The 20,079-nt window shown below is 48.7% G+C and overlaps 26 non-coding genes and 1 pseudogene across 26 annotated transcripts; all 27 read right to left on the minus strand.

Moving 5' to 3' along the window:
• Positions 1–5,097: 5,097 nt before the first annotated feature.
• On the minus strand, positions 5,098–5,166 carry LOC125802679 (U2 spliceosomal RNA; annotated as a pseudogene).
• A 312-nt stretch (positions 5,167–5,478) lies between these two features.
• On the minus strand, positions 5,479–5,595 carry LOC125802809 (U5 spliceosomal RNA). Its single transcript, XR_007439860.1, has one exon. It is a non-coding gene; the product is annotated as a U5 spliceosomal RNA (small nuclear RNA).
• Positions 5,596–6,111: 516 nt separating this feature from the next.
• LOC125802551 (U2 spliceosomal RNA) lies at positions 6,112–6,302 on the minus strand. The gene has a single exon (XR_007439678.1). It is a non-coding gene; the product is annotated as a U2 spliceosomal RNA (small nuclear RNA).
• Positions 6,303–6,614: 312 nt separating this feature from the next.
• LOC125802810 (U5 spliceosomal RNA) lies at positions 6,615–6,731 on the minus strand. The gene has a single exon (XR_007439861.1). It is a non-coding gene; the product is annotated as a U5 spliceosomal RNA (small nuclear RNA).
• A 516-nt stretch (positions 6,732–7,247) lies between these two features.
• LOC125802552 (U2 spliceosomal RNA) lies at positions 7,248–7,438 on the minus strand. Its single transcript, XR_007439679.1, has one exon. It is a non-coding gene; the product is annotated as a U2 spliceosomal RNA (small nuclear RNA).
• A 312-nt stretch (positions 7,439–7,750) lies between these two features.
• On the minus strand, positions 7,751–7,867 carry LOC125802811 (U5 spliceosomal RNA). Its single transcript, XR_007439862.1, has one exon. It is a non-coding gene; the product is annotated as a U5 spliceosomal RNA (small nuclear RNA).
• A 516-nt stretch (positions 7,868–8,383) lies between these two features.
• Positions 8,384–8,574, minus strand: LOC125802554 (U2 spliceosomal RNA). The gene has a single exon (XR_007439681.1). It is a non-coding gene; the product is annotated as a U2 spliceosomal RNA (small nuclear RNA).
• Positions 8,575–8,888: 314 nt separating this feature from the next.
• LOC125802812 (U5 spliceosomal RNA) lies at positions 8,889–9,005 on the minus strand. The gene has a single exon (XR_007439863.1). It is a non-coding gene; the product is annotated as a U5 spliceosomal RNA (small nuclear RNA).
• A 528-nt stretch (positions 9,006–9,533) lies between these two features.
• On the minus strand, positions 9,534–9,724 carry LOC125802555 (U2 spliceosomal RNA). The gene has a single exon (XR_007439682.1). It is a non-coding gene; the product is annotated as a U2 spliceosomal RNA (small nuclear RNA).
• Positions 9,725–10,036: 312 nt separating this feature from the next.
• Positions 10,037–10,153, minus strand: LOC125802813 (U5 spliceosomal RNA). The gene has a single exon (XR_007439864.1). It is a non-coding gene; the product is annotated as a U5 spliceosomal RNA (small nuclear RNA).
• A 516-nt stretch (positions 10,154–10,669) lies between these two features.
• LOC125802556 (U2 spliceosomal RNA) lies at positions 10,670–10,860 on the minus strand. Its single transcript, XR_007439683.1, has one exon. It is a non-coding gene; the product is annotated as a U2 spliceosomal RNA (small nuclear RNA).
• A 312-nt stretch (positions 10,861–11,172) lies between these two features.
• LOC125802814 (U5 spliceosomal RNA) lies at positions 11,173–11,289 on the minus strand. The gene has a single exon (XR_007439865.1). It is a non-coding gene; the product is annotated as a U5 spliceosomal RNA (small nuclear RNA).
• Positions 11,290–11,805: 516 nt separating this feature from the next.
• LOC125802557 (U2 spliceosomal RNA) lies at positions 11,806–11,996 on the minus strand. Its single transcript, XR_007439684.1, has one exon. It is a non-coding gene; the product is annotated as a U2 spliceosomal RNA (small nuclear RNA).
• Positions 11,997–12,308: 312 nt separating this feature from the next.
• LOC125802815 (U5 spliceosomal RNA) lies at positions 12,309–12,425 on the minus strand. Its single transcript, XR_007439866.1, has one exon. It is a non-coding gene; the product is annotated as a U5 spliceosomal RNA (small nuclear RNA).
• A 516-nt stretch (positions 12,426–12,941) lies between these two features.
• LOC125802558 (U2 spliceosomal RNA) lies at positions 12,942–13,132 on the minus strand. The gene has a single exon (XR_007439685.1). It is a non-coding gene; the product is annotated as a U2 spliceosomal RNA (small nuclear RNA).
• Positions 13,133–13,446: 314 nt separating this feature from the next.
• On the minus strand, positions 13,447–13,563 carry LOC125802816 (U5 spliceosomal RNA). The gene has a single exon (XR_007439867.1). It is a non-coding gene; the product is annotated as a U5 spliceosomal RNA (small nuclear RNA).
• Positions 13,564–14,091: 528 nt separating this feature from the next.
• LOC125802559 (U2 spliceosomal RNA) lies at positions 14,092–14,282 on the minus strand. The gene has a single exon (XR_007439686.1). It is a non-coding gene; the product is annotated as a U2 spliceosomal RNA (small nuclear RNA).
• Positions 14,283–14,594: 312 nt separating this feature from the next.
• On the minus strand, positions 14,595–14,711 carry LOC125802817 (U5 spliceosomal RNA). The gene has a single exon (XR_007439868.1). It is a non-coding gene; the product is annotated as a U5 spliceosomal RNA (small nuclear RNA).
• A 516-nt stretch (positions 14,712–15,227) lies between these two features.
• Positions 15,228–15,418, minus strand: LOC125802560 (U2 spliceosomal RNA). Its single transcript, XR_007439687.1, has one exon. It is a non-coding gene; the product is annotated as a U2 spliceosomal RNA (small nuclear RNA).
• A 312-nt stretch (positions 15,419–15,730) lies between these two features.
• LOC125802818 (U5 spliceosomal RNA) lies at positions 15,731–15,847 on the minus strand. Its single transcript, XR_007439869.1, has one exon. It is a non-coding gene; the product is annotated as a U5 spliceosomal RNA (small nuclear RNA).
• A 516-nt stretch (positions 15,848–16,363) lies between these two features.
• On the minus strand, positions 16,364–16,554 carry LOC125802561 (U2 spliceosomal RNA). The gene has a single exon (XR_007439688.1). It is a non-coding gene; the product is annotated as a U2 spliceosomal RNA (small nuclear RNA).
• Positions 16,555–16,868: 314 nt separating this feature from the next.
• Positions 16,869–16,985, minus strand: LOC125802820 (U5 spliceosomal RNA). The gene has a single exon (XR_007439871.1). It is a non-coding gene; the product is annotated as a U5 spliceosomal RNA (small nuclear RNA).
• A 528-nt stretch (positions 16,986–17,513) lies between these two features.
• On the minus strand, positions 17,514–17,704 carry LOC125802562 (U2 spliceosomal RNA). Its single transcript, XR_007439689.1, has one exon. It is a non-coding gene; the product is annotated as a U2 spliceosomal RNA (small nuclear RNA).
• Positions 17,705–18,016: 312 nt separating this feature from the next.
• Positions 18,017–18,133, minus strand: LOC125802821 (U5 spliceosomal RNA). Its single transcript, XR_007439872.1, has one exon. It is a non-coding gene; the product is annotated as a U5 spliceosomal RNA (small nuclear RNA).
• Positions 18,134–18,661: 528 nt separating this feature from the next.
• On the minus strand, positions 18,662–18,852 carry LOC125802563 (U2 spliceosomal RNA). Its single transcript, XR_007439690.1, has one exon. It is a non-coding gene; the product is annotated as a U2 spliceosomal RNA (small nuclear RNA).
• Positions 18,853–19,164: 312 nt separating this feature from the next.
• Positions 19,165–19,281, minus strand: LOC125802822 (U5 spliceosomal RNA). The gene has a single exon (XR_007439873.1). It is a non-coding gene; the product is annotated as a U5 spliceosomal RNA (small nuclear RNA).
• A 516-nt stretch (positions 19,282–19,797) lies between these two features.
• On the minus strand, positions 19,798–19,988 carry LOC125802565 (U2 spliceosomal RNA). The gene has a single exon (XR_007439692.1). It is a non-coding gene; the product is annotated as a U2 spliceosomal RNA (small nuclear RNA).
• Positions 19,989–20,079: the final 91 nt, after the last annotated feature.

Genomic DNA, 20,079 nt, shown 5'->3' on the forward strand with positions numbered 1-20,079 from the left:
AGGAAGGCCCCCCCAGTCCCCGCGGCCACCACGGCCGCCCCAGCACGGTGGGGCCTGCGAAACCGCCCTCGTCCAGCCGCCCTACTCCCGCCCTGACGATTCCCTCCCCCGCCCCTCCCCCCCTCCTTACCTGGCGGATCCTGTTGCGGAGGGCTGCCATCATCGACTCGGGGTCCACCCGGGGGGCGGCCCGCTGGAGGCACTCACAACGGGCGCCCCAGAGCACGCATTTCGCTGCCGACACGGCGGCCCATAGCGCTCGCGCCACGGCCGGGGGGGCCTGACGCAGCCTCCGGCCGTAGAGGACCAGTTCCCTGTCCAGGGGGGGGTGGCCCCCCACCGACCGCCACCAATCCGACACCCTGGCCCAGAGAGCGGAGGCGACGGGACACGACCACATGACGTGGCCGACCGTCTCCTCGCCGCCGCACCCTGCCGGGCACAACGGCGAGCGAGCGACCCCGTGCCTGTGTAACCTTTCCCTGACGGGCAGGCGGTCCAGGGCCCCCAGCCAGTGCAGGTCGGCACTGGCGCCGTCCAGCCACTCGGGCTGGAGCGCGGGCCAGTCCGCGCCGAGGATCACGGGCCTTTCGCCCGTGACCGGAGCCACGTGCCTGTCCCTCCAGGCCCTGTACAGACCCTTATGGTCCAGCACCAGGCCGTCCTCCAAGCACCAGGGGTTGTCGCGGACGAACTCGGCCATCCTCTGGTAGTGCCAGGGGCGGTCCTCCGACCACGGCTCCGTCCCCCTCCACGGGACCGCCGCCCGCAAGGGGAAGGCGACCCAGAACTTGGCGAAGAGGCTCGCGGCGTGACCCGCGGACCCCTCCACCAGTCCGGCGTGGAAGGCCACAAACTGGGCTAGGGCCTTGTACGGGGCGCAGGGCACCCCCCTCCCTCCCTTTTTCCGGTCCAGATACATGACCCGGCGGCTCACCTTCTCCTGCCTTCCCCACCACACGAACGAGTAAAGCAGGCGTTCCAGCCGCCTGCCCGTCACAAACGGGACGGGAAACACGTACGCCAGGTGGTTCAGGCTGGCCATGAGGGCCGCCTTCGCCACGAGCACCCGGCCCGTCAGCGAAAGGTCCCTCCTGCCCCAGATCTCCGCCCTTGCCTGCAGCTTCCCCAGGGCGGCCTCCCAGTTCTTCTGGGCGCTGCCCTCTCTCCAAAAGACAACGCCCAAGATCTTGAGACCGTCCGGACAAAGGGTGAAACCCCCCGGCACATCCTTCCTTCCGGCCCAGGTTCCGGCGTACAAGACCGCAGACTTCCCGCGGTTGATGCGGGCCCCCGTGGCGTCCGAGAACGCCTCGAGGATCGCGCCGGCAACCCGGAAGTCCCCGTCCGCCCCCAGGAACAGCGTCGCGTCGTCTGCGTACACCGACACCTTGGCGGCCAACCCCCTCCCCCCTGGGATGTGGAGGCCCCCAAAGGCGCGGTCCCGCCTGATCCTCTCCATCAGGGGCTCCAGATACAGAACGTAGAGGAGGGGGGACAAGGGGCAGCCCTGTCTGACCCCCCCCCCCTGCTCCAGAAGCCCGGAGTAGTACCCGTTCACCCCCACACGGCTCACCGCCCCCCTGTAGAGCAGGCGCACCGCTGCCAGAAAGGCCGGGCCGAAGCCCATCCTCTCCAACACGGCGAACAGGAAGTCGTGGTTCACCCGATCAAAAGCCTTTTCCTGATCGAGGCCCAAGAGGGCCAGTGGAACCCGACGCTGCTCCGCCCAGGCCAAAGCGTCGCGGACGAGCGCCAGGTTCATGGCGCACATGCGGCCCGGCACGCCACACGTCTGGTCGGGATGGACCACCGACGCCATGACCCTCCTAAGCCTCAGGACCCATACCTTCGCCAGGATCTTATAATCCGCCGTAAGGAGAGTGATGGGCCGCCAATTGGACAGCGAGGCCCGATCGCCCTTCTTCGGCAGTAGCGCGATGTGCCCCGTGAGGGCAGACCCGTGCAAGTGGCCCAGACCACCGGCCTCCCGGTAGACCTCCGCCAGGTCCGGTCCGACCAACGGCCAGAAGGACCTGTAGAACTCCGCCGGGAGGCCGTCCCCTCCGGGGGCCACCCCGGTGTTCAGGGAGCGCATGGCGCTCTCCATCTCCTCCAGAGCGATGGGGGCTTCCAGCTCCCGCCTCTCCGCTTCCGGCAGACGGTCCCGGACGCCGTCGAGAAACGGCGCCGCGTGGTCCTCTCCCATCGACCCCCGTCCAAAGAGGTCCCCGTAAAAGGAACGCGCCAAGCCGAGCATCCCCTCGACCGAGGTGACCAGCCGGTCTCCGTCCCTAAACCCCTCGACATACTGCCGGCCCCTGCGCTCCCGCACGGAGCCGAAAAAGAAGCGGGTCGGACGCTCGTCCAGCTCCAGCCTCTGCCCCCGCACGAAAGCGCAGTGTCGGCGGGCCGCGGCCTGATGGTACGCCCTGAGGACCTCACTGGCCTCCCTGATCCGGGTCTGGTCGCCTCCGCGCCAGGCCGCGGACAGGGCGTCCGACCAGGAGGCGAGCCACTCCCTCCTACGCCTCGCTTTCTCCCTCCCCCACCACCGGCAAAGGGTGGCAACCCTGCGCTTGGTGTCCTCCCACCACTCCCCCTGCGTCCCGTACCGCCCCCGGAGTTGCCTCCAGCCCCGGTACAGCTGTCGGAAGACGGCCCGGAAGGCAGGGTCTGCGAGGAAAGATGTGTTCATCCTCCACAGGCCCCTACCCGTCCGGAGCCCCGCTGTCCTCACCTCCATGCTGACCAGGCAGTGGTCGGAGGCCCAGAACGGCGACACCGTACAGTGCCGCACTTCCGTCCCCTCTCCCACGTACAGGTGGTCGAGCCTCGAAGCGTCCCCCCTGGAGTTCCTCCAGGAGTTACCCTTTGCGTGCGGCTCGACCGACCTATACGCGTCTACCATCTGCGCACCTGCCATCACCCGGGCCAGCTCCCCCCCCGGGCACGTGTCGGGGTCGACGTTGAAGTCTCCCCCCACCACCAGCACCCGGCCGGTACAGAGCAGCGGTGCCAGAGCTCCGAAAAACCCCCGGCGCTCCCCTATCCTGCTGGGGGCATACACCCCTACAGCCCGGAACCTCAGCCCCCTCCACGTACCATCGGTGCATATCACCCTCCCCGGCACCACACTCAGGACCGCCGTCACAGCGAAGTCGTGGGAGCGGAAAAGGAGACCTACCCCGTCCCCTCTCCCAGTCCCCGCGCTCCATGCCGAGGGCCCCCACTGCCAGTCCTCCCCGAAACGCCGCCGGGTGTCCTCCGAGTCAATGTGGCACTCCTGCAGGAAAACAAGATCGAGTTTAGTGTCCCGCAGGCTCCCAAACACTGCCCTCCGCTTGTCCCCATTCTTCAGCCCCCGAACATTGAGGGTACCTACCTTCAGATCCGCCATGGGGAGGGGAGAAAAAGACCACCTAACCCCGCCCCTTGCTGGCCCTCCCGACTAGGGATCACACCCCGCCCCCGCCACCCCCACTCCCCACAACACTCACCTCCCTCCCAACCACTCACCCCCCACCCCTCCGCCGTGCACCAAACCCACCTCCCACCTACCCTCCCTCCGAGGGCCCCTAGAGGGCACTCCCTAACCCGTCCCTCCATCAGAATCGCGAGCTCTCGCCCTCCCCCTCCCGGGCCGCTTGGGCATCACCCTTGTCCAGTCTTCCCCCCCGTGTTCATCTCCCTGGCTGCTCTCGTCCGCGCTCAGAAGCAAGGGCGAAAGTTCCATGTCCCGGGAGGCCGCGGTGGCCGGGGGCTGGGTCCCCGTCCCTGGCGGCTGGGTGTCCCCAGCCCCGGAGAGCTCCACGGAGAGGAGGTCGAACTCACTCCCCACCGAGCTGCGAGGGCGTTTGGACTCCCTGTCCCGGTCGCCCCCCGCGTCCCCGGCGGGCCGGACCCTGGAAGGGCCCGGTGACGGTCCCGAGTCCATGTCCTCCATGCTGTCGGGGATGCCGTCCTCCGCCCAGTCCACAGGCTGCCGGGCACTGGGGAGGTCGAGGGCCTCCAGGGCCTCGGCCCAATTGAGGGGGGTCCAGACCCCGGAGTCAGGGCGCGCTCCCAGGGCGGGCTCGTCGGCGGTGTCCTCCGGGCCGGGCTGGGCCGCCGGATCTCCCGTGGCCGGGCCCTCCAGGGCCGCTCGGCCAGTCTCGGGTGGCGGGCGGGGAGCCGGGACCGGAGTGCTGGCTGCAGGCGAGTCCCGGCGCGGCGGAGGGTCGGAAGGACCCGCCGCATCCTCTGCCGGCTCTGCCGGACCGGCCGCCGGGCCGGGTGGGGGGCCGGCTAGAACGCCGGCAGCCTTGCTGGGTCCCGGGCGGTCTTCGGTACTGCCGGCCGTTGGCGCCGTCCGCTGCGGGCAGCCCCGGAAGAGGTGCTGGTCGCTCCCGCAGATGCTGCAGGCCTTAGGTGCCTCGCAGTCCGCCGCGGTGTGGCCGTCCTTCCCACAGAAGCGGCAGCGCAGTCCCGGGCACGCCTCCTTGGCGTGGCCCAGGCCTCCACATCGACGGCAGTACAGAGGCTGCCCCGGGTAGTGGAGGAAGCCGCGGTGGGGCCCGATGGCAAAGCTCCCCGGGGGGTGCAGGAAAGCCCCCGGGGCTGCCGGATCCGCCCGGAGCCGGACCTGGAACCGCCGCTTCCCGTTCCAAATGCCGTACCTTCCCCGAAGTCGCTCTCCCATTGACACGGCGCTGCAGTACCTGGCCAGGAAGGCGCGGATGATCCCGTCCTCCACGTACGGGTTGTAGAGGTGGACGGTGATAGGCACCTCTTCCAGGGCGAAGAGCGGGGAGAAGGTGATGCCCCGCAGCAGGTCGTGGTCTCGCAGTCGGCTGCACCCCTCGTAGAAGGCCGAGCAGTCCAGGTACGTGAAGAGGGTCACATCCAGAAAGCCGGCGCCAGAGAAGTCCTGCAGGCAGAAAATTTTGTTCTTTTCGATGCCCAGAAGTCCCTGCAGGACCCTCAGCACCAGCCAATCCCAGCCAAACCGGTCCCTCACGTCCTGAGGGGCGTCCTTAGCCAGTTCCACCCTGACGGTGTTCTTAAGCCGCACCACTCGGGCCGGCATGGTCGCCTCCTCTGCCATCCTGCTCTTTCAGCAAGTGCAGCCCGTCTTTAAAAAGACAGATACTACACTTGATCTTAGCCAAAAGGCCGAGAAGCGATAACCCGAATATCGCCACCTGGTTGCGGGGCCCTTCTTTTTACTATGTAGCTACTAAGCGGCGAAGCCAACAGATGTCCCACCCATTTAACGTCACCCTACTCTAGCCATTGTTCAAAGAGGTCTGTCTTTTACCATTATTCCTTACAAACTTTTTTTTTTTTTTTTTTTTACTGTTTTCTTTTGTCATCATTCCTTCCTAGTCTATTTTTTTTTATTATTATTATTTATTGATTCGTTCATGTTTTCATTCTCTCTCTCTCTCTGTCTGTCTTTTTTTTTTTTTTTTTTTTTTTTTTGGTACTGAGATGAGCAGCTTCGCTAAAAGCAAAGCTTTCAAAAAATAAGCAATACTCGTCAACGTTCCCCTCCACGGAAATCTTTAGTAAAAGGCGAAAGATTTATACGTGAATGAAGAGAAACCCGAGCTATACCCGTAACCCACCAAACCCCTCCGAGGTCCAGAAAGGGCCGAGGCAGCTGGAGGAAGGCAGGGAGCAAGGGCAGATTGAGAGGGAAGACAACCTTCAACTTTTTTGTCTTCTCCTCCAGTTAAAACGCACGAGTCCTGATGACGTCACACCTGAGCGGGACGGTCGTCCTTGCCTAAAGAGCAGAAGGGGACACAAAAGAACACAAAGAGACAAGCCAAACAACATATCGAGTTAAAAAAAAAAAAAAAAAAAAAAAAAAAAAAAAGAACAAAAACGGAGGGAAAACGGAAAACGCGCGAAAAAGACCCTCCCCTGCCAGCGAGTACAGAATTAAATAAATAAATAAACAAACAGAAGAAGAAAACAACACAAGCATGCATGGGTTCACTTCAAAACACAAGCAGAAAAAAAACAAGACAGATCACAGGAACTGACCATCCCCCGATCAATTCCAGCCCTCTTGAGCACTTAGCCAACGACCCAGTCGTTTCTTCTTTCTTTGCACCGCTGTAAGGAAGGTGCACCGCTCCTGGAGGTACTGCAATACCAGGTCGATGCGTGGAGCAGAAGGAGCAAGCTCCTGTTCTGGCTCCCTGTTCTAAAAATCCATTTAATATGTAGCCCTCATATAGAGGGCGTATCAGATATTAAACTGATAAGAACAGATACTACACTTGATCTTAGCCAAAAGGCCGAGAAGCGATAACCCGAATATCGCCACCTGGTTGCGGGGCCCTTCTTTTTACTATGTAGCTACTAAGCGGCGAAGCCAACAGATGTCCCACCCATTTAACGTCACCCTACTCTAGCCATTGTTCAAAGAGGTCTGTCTTTTACCATTATTCCTTACAAACTTTTTTTTTTTTTTTTTTTTACTGTTTTCTTTTGTCATCATTCCTTCCTAGTCTATTTTTTTTTATTATTATTATTTATTGATTCGTTCATGTTTTCATTCTCTCTCTCTCTCTGTCTGTCTTTTTTTTTTTTTTTTTTTTTTTTTTGGTACTGAGATGAGCAGCTTCGCTAAAAGCAAAGCTTTCAAAAAATAAGCAATACTCGTCAACGTTCCCCTCCACGGAAATCTTTAGTAAAAGGCGAAAGATTTATACGTGAATGAAGAGAAACCCGAGCTATACCCGTAACCCACCAAACCCCTCCGAGGTCCAGAAAGGGCCGAGGCAGCTGGAGGAAGGCAGGGAGCAAGGGCAGATTGAGAGGGAAGACAACCTTCAACTTTTTTGTCTTCTCCTCCAGTTAAAACGCACGAGTCCTGATGACGTCACACCTGAGCGGGACGGTCGTCCTTGCCTAAAGAGCAGAAGGGGACACAAAAGAACACAAAGAGACAAGCCAAACAACATATCGAGTTAAAAAAAAAAAAAAAAAAAAAAAAAAAAAAAAGAACAAAAACGGAGGGAAAACGGAAAACGCGCGAAAAAGACCCTCCCCTGCCAGCGAGTACAGAATTAAATAAATAAATAAACAAACAGAAGAAGAAAACAACACAAGCATGCATGGGTTCACTTCAAAACACAAGCAGAAAAAAAACAAGACAGATCACAGGAACTGACCATCCCCCGATCAATTCCAGCCCTCTTGAGCACTTAGCCAACGACCCAGTCGTTTCTTCTTTCTTTGCACCGCTGTAAGGAAGGTGCACCGCTCCTGGAGGTACTGCAATACCAGGTCGATGCGTGGAGCAGAAGGAGCAAGCTCCTGTTCTGGCTCCCTGTTCTAAAAATCCATTTAATATGTAGCCCTCATATAGAGGGCGTATCAGATATTAAACTGATAAGAACAGATACTACACTTGATCTTAGCCAAAAGGCCGAGAAGCGATAACCCGAATATCGCCACCTGGTTGCGGGGCCCTTCTTTTTACTATGTAGCTACTAAGCGGCGAAGCCAACAGATGTCCCACCCATTTAACGTCACCCTACTCTAGCCATTGTTCAAAGAGGTCTGTCTTTTACCATTATTCCTTACAAACTTTTTTTTTTTTTTTTTTTTACTGTTTTCTTTTGTCATCATTCCTTCCTAGTCTATTTTTTTTTATTATTATTATTTATTGATTCGTTCATGTTTTCATTCTCTCTCTCTCTCTGTCTGTCTTTTTTTTTTTTTTTTTTTTTTTTTTGGTACTGAGATGAGCAGCTTCGCTAAAAGCAAAGCTTTCAAAAAATAAGCAATACTCGTCAACGTTCCCCTCCACGGAAATCTTTAGTAAAAGGCGAAAGATTTATACGTGAATGAAGAGAAACCCGAGCTATACCCGTAACCCACCAAACCCCTCCGAGGTCCAGAAAGGGCCGAGGCAGCTGGAGGAAGGCAGGGAGCAAGGGCAGATTGAGAGGGAAGACAACCTTCAACTTTTTTGTCTTCTCCTCCAGTTAAAACGCACGAGTCCTGATGACGTCACACCTGAGCGGGACGGTCGTCCTTGCCTAAAGAGCAGAAGGGGACACAAAAGAACACAAAGAGACAAGCCAAACAACATATCGAGTTAAAAAAAAAAAAAAAAAAAAAAAAAAAAAAAAGAACAAAAACGGAGGGAAAACGGAAAACGCGCGAAAAAGACCCTCCCCTGCCAGCGAGTACAGAATTAAATAAATAAATAAACAAACAGAAGAAGAAAACAACACAAGCATGCATGGGTTCACTTCAAAACACAAGCAGAAAAAAAACAAGACAGATCACAGGAACTGACCATCCCCCGATCAATTCCAGCCCTCTTGAGCACTTAGCCAACGACCCAGTCGTTTCTTCTTTCTTTGCACCGCTGTAAGGAAGGTGCACCGCTCCTGGAGGTACTGCAATACCAGGTCGATGCGTGGAGCAGAAGGAGCAAGCTCCTGTTCTGGCTCCCTGTTCTAAAAATCCATTTAATATGTAGCCCTCATATAGAGGGCGTATCAGATATTAAACTGATAAGAACAGATACTACACTTGATCTTAGCCAAAAGGCCGAGAAGCGATAACCCGAATATCGCCACCTGGTTGCGGGGCCCTTCTTTTTACTATGTAGCTACTAAGCGGCGAAGCCAACAGATGTCCCACCCATTTAACGTCACCCTACTCTAGCCATTGTTCAAAGAGGTCTGTCTTTTACCATTATTCCTTACAAACTTTTTTTTTTTTTTTTTTTACTGTTTTCTTTTGTCATCATTCCTTCCTAGTCTATTTTTTTTTTATTATTATTATTTATTGATTCATTCATGTTTTCATTCTCTCTCTCTCTCTCTCTCTCTCTGTCTTTTTTTTTTTTTTTTTTTTTTGGTACTGAGATGAGCAGCTTCGCTAAAAGCAAAGCTTTCAAAAAATAAGCAATACTCGTCAACGTTCCCCTCCACGGAAATCTTTAGTAAAAGGCGAAAGATTTATACGTGAATGAAGAGAAACCCGAGCTATACCCGTAACCCACCAAACCCCTCCGAGGTCCAGAAAGGGCCGAGGCAGCTGGAGGAAGGCAGGGAGCAAGGGCAGATTGAGAGGGAAGACAACCTTCAACTTTTTTGTCTTCTCCTCCAGTTAAAACGCACGAGTCCTGATGACGTCACACCTGAGCGGGACGGTCGTCCTTGCCTAAAGAGCAGAAGGGGACACAAAAGAACACAAAGAGACAAGCCAAACAACATATCGAGTTAAAAAAAAAAAAAAAAGTTAAAAAAAAAAAAAAAAAAAAAAAAAGAACAAAAACGGAGGGAAAACGGAAAACGCGCGAAAAAGACCCTCCCCTGCCAGCAAGTACAGAATTAAATAAATAAATAAACAAACAGAAGAAGAAAACAACACAAGCATGCATGGGTTCACTTCAAAACACAAGCCGAAGAAAAACAAGACAGATCACAGGAACTGACCATCCCCCGATCAATTCCAGCCCTCTTGAGCACTTAGCCAACGACCCAGTCGTTTCTTCTTTCTTTGCACCGCTGTAAGGAAGGTGCACCGCTCCTGGAGGTACTGCAATACCAGGTCGATGCGTGGAGCAGAAGGAGCAAGCTCCTGTTCTGGCTCCCTGTTCTAAAAATCCATTTAATATGTAGCCCTCATATAGAGGGCGTATCAGATATTAAACTGATAAGAACAGATACTACACTTGATCTTAGCCAAAAGGCCGAGAAGCGATAACCCGAATATCGCCACCTGGTTGCGGGGCCCTTCTTTTTACTATGTAGCTACTAAGCGGCGAAGCCAACAGATGTCCCACCCATTTAACGTCACCCTACTCTAGCCATTGTTCAAAGAGGTCTGTCTTTTACCATTATTCCTTACAAACTTTTTTTTTTTTTTTTTTTTACTGTTTTCTTTTGTCATCATTCCTTCCTAGTCTATTTTTTTTTATTATTATTATTTATTGATTCGTTCATGTTTTCATTCTCTCTCTCTCTCTGTCTGTCTTTTTTTTTTTTTTTTTTTTTTTTTTGGTACTGAGATGAGCAGCTTCGCTAAAAGCAAAGCTTTCAAAAAATAAGCAATACTCGTCAACGTTCCCCTCCACGGAAATCTTTAGTAAAAGGCGAAAGATTTATACGTGAATGAAGAGAAACCCGAGCTATACCCGTAACCCACCAAACCCCTCCGAGGTCCAGAAAGGGCCGAGGCAGCTGGAGGAAGGCAGGGAGCAAGGGCAGATTGAGAGGGAAGACAACCTTCAACTTTTTTGTCTTCTCCTCCAGTTAAAACGCACGAGTCCTGATGACGTCACACCTGAGCGGGACGGTCGTCCTTGCCTAAAGAGCAGAAGGGGACACAAAAGAACACAAAGAGACAAGCCAAACAACATATCGAGTTAAAAAAAAAAAAAAAAAAAAAAAAAAAAAAAAGAACAAAAACGGAGGGAAAACGGAAAACGCGCGAAAAAGACCCTCCCCTGCCAGCGAGTACAGAATTAAATAAATAAATAAACAAACAGAAGAAGAAAACAACACAAGCATGCATGGGTTCACTTCAAAACACAAGCAGAAAAAAAACAAGACAGATCACAGGAACTGACCATCCCCCGATCAATTCCAGCCCTCTTGAGCACTTAGCCAACGACCCAGTCGTTTCTTCTTTCTTTGCACCGCTGTAAGGAAGGTGCACCGCTCCTGGAGGTACTGCAATACCAGGTCGATGCGTGGAGCAGAAGGAGCAAGCTCCTGTTCTGGCTCCCTGTTCTAAAAATCCATTTAATATGTAGCCCTCATATAGAGGGCGTATCAGATATTAAACTGATAAGAACAGATACTACACTTGATCTTAGCCAAAAGGCCGAGAAGCGATAACCCGAATATCGCCACCTGGTTGCGGGGCCCTTCTTTTTACTATGTAGCTACTAAGCGGCGAAGCCAACAGATGTCCCACCCATTTAACGTCACCCTACTCTAGCCATTGTTCAAAGAGGTCTGTCTTTTACCATTATTCCTTACAAACTTTTTTTTTTTTTTTTTTTTACTGTTTTCTTTTGTCATCATTCCTTCCTAGTCTATTTTTTTTTATTATTATTATTTATTGATTCGTTCATGTTTTCATTCTCTCTCTCTCTCTGTCTGTCTTTTTTTTTTTTTTTTTTTTTTTTTTGGTACTGAGATGAGCAGCTTCGCTAAAAGCAAAGCTTTCAAAAAATAAGCAATACTCGTCAACGTTCCCCTCCACGGAAATCTTTAGTAAAAGGCGAAAGATTTATACGTGAATGAAGAGAAACCCGAGCTATACCCGTAACCCACCAAACCCCTCCGAGGTCCAGAAAGGGCCGAGGCAGCTGGAGGAAGGCAGGGAGCAAGGGCAGATTGAGAGGGAAGACAACCTTCAACTTTTTTGTCTTCTCCTCCAGTTAAAACGCACGAGTCCTGATGACGTCACACCTGAGCGGGACGGTCGTCCTTGCCTAAAGAGCAGAAGGGGACACAAAAGAACACAAAGAGACAAGCCAAACAACATATCGAGTTAAAAAAAAAAAAAAAAAAAAAAAAAAAAAAAAGAACAAAAACGGAGGGAAAACGGAAAACGCGCGAAAAAGACCCTCCCCTGCCAGCGAGTACAGAATTAAATAAATAAATAAACAAACAGAAGAAGAAAACAACACAAGCATGCATGGGTTCACTTCAAAACACAAGCAGAAAAAAAACAAGACAGATCACAGGAACTGACCATCCCCCGATCAATTCCAGCCCTCTTGAGCACTTAGCCAACGACCCAGTCGTTTCTTCTTTCTTTGCACCGCTGTAAGGAAGGTGCACCGCTCCTGGAGGTACTGCAATACCAGGTCGATGCGTGGAGCAGAAGGAGCAAGCTCCTGTTCTGGCTCCCTGTTCTAAAAATCCATTTAATATGTAGCCCTCATATAGAGGGCGTATCAGATATTAAACTGATAAGAACAGATACTACACTTGATCTTAGCCAAAAGGCCGAGAAGCGATAACCCGAATATCGCCACCTGGTTGCGGGGCCCTTCTTTTTACTATGTAGCTACTAAGCGGCGAAGCCAACAGATGTCCCACCCATTTAACGTCACCCTACTCTAGCCATTGTTCAAAGAGGTCTGTCTTTTACCATTATTCCTTACAAACTTTTTTTTTTTTTTTTTTTTACTGTTTTCTTTTGTCATCATTCCTTCCTAGTCTATTTTTTTTTATTATTATTATTTATTGATTCGTTCATGTTTTCATTCTCTCTCTCTCTCTGTCTGTCTTTTTTTTTTTTTTTTTTTTTTTTTTGGTACTGAGATGAGCAGCTTCGCTAAAAGCAAAGCTTTCAAAAAATAAGCAATACTCGTCAACGTTCCCCTCCACGGAAATCTTTAGTAAAAGGCGAAAGATTTATACGTGAATGAAGAGAAACCCGAGCTATACCCGTAACCCACCAAACCCCTCCGAGGTCCAGAAAGGGCCGAGGCAGCTGGAGGAAGGCAGGGAGCAAGGGCAGATTGAGAGGGAAGACAACCTTCAACTTTTTTGTCTTCTCCTCCAGTTAAAACGCACGAGTCCTGATGACGTCACACCTGAGCGGGACGGTCGTCCTTGCCTAAAGAGCAGAAGGGGACACAAAAGAACACAAAGAGACAAGCCAAACAACATATCGAGTTAAAAAAAAAAAAAAAAAAAAAAAAAAAAAAAAGAACAAAAACGGAGGGAAAACGGAAAACGCGCGAAAAAGACCCTCCCCTGCCAGCGAGTACAGAATTAAATAAATAAATAAACAAACAGAAGAAGAAAACAACACAAGCATGCATGGGTTCACTTCAAAACACAAGCAGAAAAAAAACAAGACAGATCACAGGAACTGACCATCCCCCGATCAATTCCAGCCCTCTTGAGCACTTAGCCAACGACCCAGTCGTTTCTTCTTTCTTTGCACCGCTGTAAGGAAGGTGCACCGCTCCTGGAGGTACTGCAATACCAGGTCGATGCGTGGAGCAGAAGGAGCAAGCTCCTGTTCTGGCTCCCTGTTCTAAAAATCCATTTAATATGTAGCCCTCATATAGAGGGCGTATCAGATATTAAACTGATAAGAACAGATACTACACTTGATCTTAGCCAAAAGGCCGAGAAGCGATAACCCGAATATCGCCACCTGGTTGCGGGGCCCTTCTTTTTACTATGTAGCTACTAAGCGGCGAAGCCAACAGATGTCCCACCCATTTAACGTCACCCTACTCTAGCCATTGTTCAAAGAGGTCTGTCTTTTACCATTATTCCTTACAAACTTTTTTTTTTTTTTTTTTTACTGTTTTCTTTTGTCATCATTCCTTCCTAGTCTATTTTTTTTTTATTATTATTATTTATTGATTCATTCATGTTTTCATTCTCTCTCTCTCTCTCTCTCTCTCTGTCTTTTTTTTTTTTTTTTTTTTTTGGTACTGAGATGAGCAGCTTCGCTAAAAGCAAAGCTTTCAAAAAATAAGCAATACTCGTCAACGTTCCCCTCCACGGAAATCTTTAGTAAAAGGCGAAAGATTTATACGTGAATGAAGAGAAACCCGAGCTATACCCGTAACCCACCAAACCCCTCCGAGGTCCAGAAAGGGCCGAGGCAGCTGGAGGAAGGCAGGGAGCAAGGGCAGATTGAGAGGGAAGACAACCTTCAACTTTTTTGTCTTCTCCTCCAGTTAAAACGCACGAGTCCTGATGACGTCACACCTGAGCGGGACGGTCGTCCTTGCCTAAAGAGCAGAAGGGGACACAAAAGAACACAAAGAGACAAGCCAAACAACATATCGAGTTAAAAAAAAAAAAAAAAGTTAAAAAAAAAAAAAAAAAAAAAAAAAGAACAAAAACGGAGGGAAAACGGAAAACGCGCGAAAAAGACCCTCCCCTGCCAGCAAGTACAGAATTAAATAAATAAATAAACAAACAGAAGAAGAAAACAACACAAGCATGCATGGGTTCACTTCAAAACACAAGCCGAAGAAAAACAAGACAGATCACAGGAACTGACCATCCCCCGATCAATTCCAGCCCTCTTGAGCACTTAGCCAACGACCCAGTCGTTTCTTCTTTCTTTGCACCGCTGTAAGGAAGGTGCACCGCTCCTGGAGGTACTGCAATACCAGGTCGATGCGTGGAGCAGAAGGAGCAAGCTCCTGTTCTGGCTCCCTGTTCTAAAAATCCATTTAATATGTAGCCCTCATATAGAGGGCGTATCAGATATTAAACTGATAAGAACAGATACTACACTTGATCTTAGCCAAAAGGCCGAGAAGCGATAACCCGAATATCGCCACCTGGTTGCGGGGCCCTTCTTTTTACTATGTAGCTACTAAGCGGCGAAGCCAACAGATGTCCCACCCATTTAACGTCACCCTACTCTAGCCATTGTTCAAAGAGGTCTGTCTTTTACCATTATTCCTTACAAACTTTTTTTTTTTTTTTTTTTTACTGTTTTCTTTTGTCATCATTCCTTCCTAGTCTATTTTTTTTTATTATTATTATTTATTGATTCGTTCATGTTTTCATTCTCTCTCTCTCTCTGTCTGTCTTTTTTTTTTTTTTTTTTTTTTTTTTGGTACTGAGATGAGCAGCTTCGCTAAAAGCAAAGCTTTCAAAAAATAAGCAATACTCGTCAACGTTCCCCTCCACGGAAATCTTTAGTAAAAGGCGAAAGATTTATACGTGAATGAAGAGAAACCCGAGCTATACCCGTAACCCACCAAACCCCTCCGAGGTCCAGAAAGGGCCGAGGCAGCTGGAGGAAGGCAGGGAGCAAGGGCAGATTGAGAGGGAAGACAACCTTCAACTTTTTTGTCTTCTCCTCCAGTTAAAACGCACGAGTCCTGATGACGTCACACCTGAGCGGGACGGTCGTCCTTGCCTAAAGAGCAGAAGGGGACACAAAAGAACACAAAGAGACAAGCCAAACAACATATCGAGTTAAAAAAAAAAAAAAAAAAAAAAAAAAAAAAAAGAACAAAAACGGAGGGAAAACGGAAAACGCGCGAAAAAGACCCTCCCCTGCCAGCGAGTACAGAATTAAATAAATAAATAAACAAACAGAAGAAGAAAACAACACAAGCATGCATGGGTTCACTTCAAAACACAAGCAGAAAAAAAACAAGACAGATCACAGGAACTGACCATCCCCCGATCAATTCCAGCCCTCTTGAGCACTTAGCCAACGACCCAGTCGTTTCTTCTTTCTTTGCACCGCTGTAAGGAAGGTGCACCGCTCCTGGAGGTACTGCAATACCAGGTCGATGCGTGGAGCAGAAGGAGCAAGCTCCTGTTCTGGCTCCCTGTTCTAAAAATCCATTTAATATGTAGCCCTCATATAGAGGGCGTATCAGATATTAAACTGATAAGAACAGATACTACACTTGATCTTAGCCAAAAGGCCGAGAAGCGATAACCCGAATATCGCCACCTGGTTGCGGGGCCCTTCTTTTTACTATGTAGCTACTAAGCGGCGAAGCCAACAGATGTCCCACCCATTTAACGTCACCCTACTCTAGCCATTGTTCAAAGAGGTCTGTCTTTTACCATTATTCCTTACAAACTTTTTTTTTTTTTTTTTTTTACTGTTTTCTTTTGTCATCATTCCTTCCTAGTCTATTTTTTTTTATTATTATTATTTATTGATTCGTTCATGTTTTCATTCTCTCTCTCTCTCTGTCTGTCTTTTTTTTTTTTTTTTTTTTTTTTTTGGTACTGAGATGAGCAGCTTCGCTAAAAGCAAAGCTTTCAAAAAATAAGCAATACTCGTCAACGTTCCCCTCCACGGAAATCTTTAGTAAAAGGCGAAAGATTTATACGTGAATGAAGAGAAACCCGAGCTATACCCGTAACCCACCAAACCCCTCCGAGGTCCAGAAAGGGCCGAGGCAGCTGGAGGAAGGCAGGGAGCAAGGGCAGATTGAGAGGGAAGACAACCTTCAACTTTTTTGTCTTCTCCTCCAGTTAAAACGCACGAGTCCTGATGACGTCACACCTGAGCGGGACGGTCGTCCTTGCCTAAAGAGCAGAAGGGGACACAAAAGAACACAAAGAGACAAGCCAAACAACATATCGAGTTAAAAAAAAAAAAAAAAAAAAAAAAAAAAAAAAGAACAAAAACGGAGGGAAAACGGAAAACGCGCGAAAAAGACCCTCCCCTGCCAGCGAGTACAGAATTAAATAAATAAATAAACAAACAGAAGAAGAAAACAACACAAGCATGCATGGGTTCACTTCAAAACACAAGCAGAAAAAAAACAAGACAGATCACAGGAACTGACCATCCCCCGATCAATTCCAGCCCTCTTGAGCACTTAGCCAACGACCCAGTCGTTTCTTCTTTCTTTGCACCGCTGTAAGGAAGGTGCACCGCTCCTGGAGGTACTGCAATACCAGGTCGATGCGTGGAGCAGAAGGAGCAAGCTCCTGTTCTGGCTCCCTGTTCTAAAAATCCATTTAATATGTAGCCCTCATATAGAGGGCGTATCAGATATTAAACTGATAAGAACAGATACTACACTTGATCTTAGCCAAAAGGCCGAGAAGCGATAACCCGAATATCGCCACCTGGTTGCGGGGCCCTTCTTTTTACTATGTAGCTACTAAGCGGCGAAGCCAACAGATGTCCCACCCATTTAACGTCACCCTACTCTAGCCATTGTTCAAAGAGGTCTGTCTTTTACCATTATTCCTTACAAACTTTTTTTTTTTTTTTTTTTACTGTTTTCTTTTGTCATCATTCCTTCCTAGTCTATTTTTTTTTTATTATTATTATTTATTGATTCATTCATGTTTTCATTCTCTCTCTCTCTCTCTCTCTCTCTGTCTTTTTTTTTTTTTTTTTTTTTTGGTACTGAGATGAGCAGCTTCGCTAAAAGCAAAGCTTTCAAAAAATAAGCAATACTCGTCAACGTTCCCCTCCACGGAAATCTTTAGTAAAAGGCGAAAGATTTATACGTGAATGAAGAGAAACCCGAGCTATACCCGTAACCCACCAAACCCCTCCGAGGTCCAGAAAGGGCCGAGGCAGCTGGAGGAAGGCAGGGAGCAAGGGCAGATTGAGAGGGAAGACAACCTTCAACTTTTTTGTCTTCTCCTCCAGTTAAAACGCACGAGTCCTGATGACGTCACACCTGAGCGGGACGGTCGTCCTTGCCTAAAGAGCAGAAGGGGACACAAAAGAACACAAAGAGACAAGCCAAACAACATATCGAGTTAAAAAAAAAAAAAAAAGTTAAAAAAAAAAAAAAAAAAAAAAAAAGAACAAAAACGGAGGGAAAACGGAAAACGCGCGAAAAAGACCCTCCCCTGCCAGCAAGTACAGAATTAAATAAATAAATAAACAAACAGAAGAAGAAAACAACACAAGCATGCATGGGTTCACTTCAAAACACAAGCCGAAGAAAAACAAGACAGATCACAGGAACTGACCATCCCCCGATCAATTCCAGCCCTCTTGAGCACTTAGCCAACGACCCAGTCGTTTCTTCTTTCTTTGCACCGCTGTAAGGAAGGTGCACCGCTCCTGGAGGTACTGCAATACCAGGTCGATGCGTGGAGCAGAAGGAGCAAGCTCCTGTTCTGGCTCCCTGTTCTAAAAATCCATTTAATATGTAGCCCTCATATAGAGGGCGTATCAGATATTAAACTGATAAGAACAGATACTACACTTGATCTTAGCCAAAAGGCCGAGAAGCGATAACCCGAATATCGCCACCTGGTTGCGGGGCCCTTCTTTTTACTATGTAGCTACTAAGCGGCGAAGCCAACAGATGTCCCACCCATTTAACGTCACCCTACTCTAGCCATTGTTCAAAGAGGTCTGTCTTTTACCATTATTCCTTACAAACTTTTTTTTTTTTTTTTTTTTACTGTTTTCTTTTGTCATCATTCCTTCCTAGTCTATTTTTTTTTATTATTATTATTTATTGATTCGTTCATGTTTTCATTCTCTCTCTCTCTCTGTCTGTCTTTTTTTTTTTTTTTTTTTTTTTTTTGGTACTGAGATGAGCAGCTTCGCTAAAAGCAAAGCTTTCAAAAAATAAGCAATACTCGTCAACGTTCCCCTCCACGGAAATCTTTAGTAAAAGGCGAAAGATTTATACGTGAATGAAGAGAAACCCGAGCTATACCCGTAACCCACCAAACCCCTCCGAGGTCCAGAAAGGGCCGAGGCAGCTGGAGGAAGGCAGGGAGCAAGGGCAGATTGAGAGGGAAGACAACCTTCAACTTTTTTGTCTTCTCCTCCAGTTAAAACGCACGAGTCCTGATGACGTCACACCTGAGCGGGACGGTCGTCCTTGCCTAAAGAGCAGAAGGGGACACAAAAGAACACAAAGAGACAAGCCAAACAACATATCGAGTTAAAAAAAAAAAAAAAAGTTAAAAAAAAAAAAAAAAAAAAAAAAAGAACAAAAACGGAGGGAAAACGGAAAACGCGCGAAAAAGACCCTCCCCTGCCAGCAAGTACAGAATTAAATAAATAAATAAACAAACAGAAGAAGAAAACAACACAAGCATGCATGGGTTCACTTCAAAACACAAGCCGAAGAAAAACAAGACAGATCACAGGAACTGACCATCCCCCGATCAATTCCAGCCCTCTTGAGCACTTAGCCAACGACCCAGTCGTTTCTTCTTTCTTTGCACCGCTGTAAGGAAGGTGCACCGCTCCTGGAGGTACTGCAATACCAGGTCGATGCGTGGAGCAGAAGGAGCAAGCTCCTGTTCTGGCTCCCTGTTCTAAAAATCCATTTAATATGTAGCCCTCATATAGAGGGCGTATCAGATATTAAACTGATAAGAACAGATACTACACTTGATCTTAGCCAAAAGGCCGAGAAGCGATAACCCGAATATCGCCACCTGGTTGCGGGGCCCTTCTTTTTACTATGTAGCTACTAAGCGGCGAAGCCAACAGATGTCCCACCCATTTAACGTCACCCTACTCTAGCCATTGTTCAAAGAGGTCTGTCTTTTACCATTATTCCTTACAAACTTTTTTTTTTTTTTTTTTTTACTGTTTTCTTTTGTCATCATTCCTTCCTAGTCTATTTTTTTTTATTATTATTATTTATTGATTCGTTCATGTTTTCATTCTCTCTCTCTCTCTGTCTGTCTTTTTTTTTTTTTTTTTTTTTTTTTTGGTACTGAGATGAGCAGCTTCGCTAAAAGCAAAGCTTTCAAAAAATAAGCAATACTCGTCAACGTTCCCCTCCACGGAAATCTTTAGTAAAAGGCGAAAGATTTATACGTGAATGAAGAGAAACCCGAGCTATACCCGTAACCCACCAAACCCCTCCGAGGTCCAGAAAGGGCCGAGGCAGCTGGAGGAAGGCAGGGAGCAAGGGCAGATTGAGAGGGAAGACAACCTTCAACTTTTTTGTCTTCTCCTCCAGTTAAAACGCACGAGTCCTGATGACGTCACACCTGAGCGGGACGGTCGTCCTTGCCTAAAGAGCAGAAGGGGACACAAAAGAACACAAAGAGACAAGCCAAACAACATATCGAGTTAAAAAAAAAAAAAAAAAAAAAAAAAAAAAAAAGAACAAAAACGGAGGGAAAACGGAAAACGCGCGAAAAAGACCCTCCCCTGCCAGCGAGTACAGAATTAAATAAATAAATAAACAAACAGAAGAAGAAAACAACACAAGCATGCATGGGTTCACTTCAAAACACAAGCAGAAAAAAAACAAGACAGATCACAGGAACTGACCATCCCCCGATCAATTCCAGCCCTCTTGAGCACTTAGCCAACGACCCAGTCGTTTCTTCTTTCTTTGCACCGCTGTAAGGAAGGTGCACCGCTCCTGGAGGTACTGCAATACCAGGTCGATGCGTGGAGCAGAAGGAGCAAGCTCCTGTTCTGGCTCCCTGTTCTAAAAATCCATTTAATATGTAGCCCTCATATAGAGGGCGTATCAGATATTAAACTGATAAGAACAGATACTACACTTGATCTTAGCCAAAAGGCCGAGAAGCGATAACCCGAATATCGCCACCTGGTTGCGGGGCCCTTCTTTTTACTATGTAGCTACTAAGCGGCGAAGCCAACAGATGTCCCACCCATTTAACG

This window comes from Astyanax mexicanus, chromosome 6, assembly GCF_023375975.1.
Source record: "Astyanax mexicanus isolate ESR-SI-001 chromosome 6, AstMex3_surface, whole genome shotgun sequence".
Lineage (NCBI taxonomy): Eukaryota > Metazoa > Chordata > Actinopteri > Characiformes > Acestrorhamphidae > Astyanax > Astyanax mexicanus.